Consider the following 1748-nt stretch of genomic DNA (forward strand, 5'->3'; position numbering starts at 1 on the left):
CCAACCTTCCTTCCGAGGAGTGGCTGATGGGTTTGAACCGCCAGCCTTCTGGTGAGCAGTCAAGTGCCTTAGGCACTATGCTACCAGAGCTCCTTAGTGTTCTCTAAAGGCCACTGAATCCCAAGGGAATACAATCAGAGCTTTCAAGGAGCTCTGGTGGCACACTGGGTAAGGTCATTTGGCTGCTAACCAGCAGGTTGGTGGTTCAAAAGCACTAGCTACTCTGCAGGAGGAAGATAAAACAATCTATTTCTGTAAAGATTTATAGCCATGGAAACTCGTTCAGTGGCTTTGGGGTTTTTTGTTTGTTTGGTTTTTCATGTTGAGTCTTTAGTGACTCTCTGGTAGAAAGAACTATCCTTTCTAAAACAATTTTCTTCTCTTCCTCAAGATTGAAGGAAAGTCCACCATCTTTTACCTTATCTTACATGGTGCCTAAGGCATTTGACTGCTAACCAGAAGGCTGGTGGTTCAAACCCACCAGCCACTCCTTGGAAGGAAGATGGAGCAATCTACTTCTGTAGTGATACCACCTGGGAAACCCAAGGAGAGCTATGAGTCCCATGTGACTTGACAGCAGTGAGTTTTTTTTTTTTAAACCCATTCACAAAAACTAGCCTTTCTTGAAGGGGAAATAAACATTTCCAACTGAAAACAACATGATATTAACCAATTAGATAGACATTCACTTGGCTAAAATCAAACACTTCTAGGAAAGTTTTTGAACTGTGCTAGAAGAAAATATACCTCAGACTGAAACATGTTCTATAGATACCCTTTCATTAAGTCTTAGATAGGACAAAGACAATCACACATGATGAGGGAAACCAACAGCATCTTCATAGCATAGAGGCCAAATGGAGTCTGCTAAGTCAGAGCTATGGGGCTGATGATTGGAGGAAGACTCATACAACTTGCAGTATGCAGATGATACAACCCTGTTTGCTGAAGGTGAAGAAGATTTGAAGTATTTACTGATGAAGAATAAAGACTACAACCTTCAGTATGGATTACACCTCAACATAAAACAAAAATCCTTACAACTGGATCAATAAGCAGCATCGTGAATAAACAGAAAATATTGAAGTTATCAAGGATTTCATTTTACTTGGATCCACAATCATTGGTGGGCATTGGAGTGCCTGGGGGCAGGCTGGGAAGGCAAGCTGGGTGTGGCAGGCTGGTGTTGGGAGCCTGAGGCAGGCCAGGGAAGCTAGCTGGTAGGATTGGAGCTGCTCAGGGAGAGCAACAGTTTGGAGTGGCTGAGGGAGGAATTGAGTGGAGTGGTTTGGAGCAGGTAAAAGAGACAAACTTGTCTGTCAGTTTGTCGTACAGTGGTGGCTTACATGTTATTATGAGGCTGGAGGCTATGCCACTGGTGTTTTAAATGCCAGCAGGGTGACCTATGATGGACAGGTTTCAGCTGAGCTTCCAGACTGAGACACACTCAGAAGAAGGAAGAGGCCATCCACTTCTCAAAGAATTGGCCAGTGAAAATATTATGAATAGCAGTGAAACACTGTCTGATATATTACTGCAAATCTTTATGAATAGTCTTGAAACACTGTGTGATATAGTGCTAGAAGATAAGCCTCTCAGGTCAGAAGGCACTCAAAATACAACTGGGGAAGAACTGCCTCCTCATAGTAGAGCTGGCCTTAATGATGTGGATAGAATAAAGCTTTTGGGACCTCCATTTGCTGATGTGGCACTCTCAAGATGAGAAGAAACAGTTGCAAGCATCCCTT

Source organism: Orycteropus afer, unplaced genomic scaffold (assembly GCF_000298275.1).
Source record: "Orycteropus afer afer isolate SDZICR_OR568_19922 unplaced genomic scaffold, OryAfe1.0 scaffold00240, whole genome shotgun sequence".
Classification (NCBI taxonomy): Eukaryota; Metazoa; Chordata; class Mammalia; order Tubulidentata; family Orycteropodidae; genus Orycteropus; species Orycteropus afer.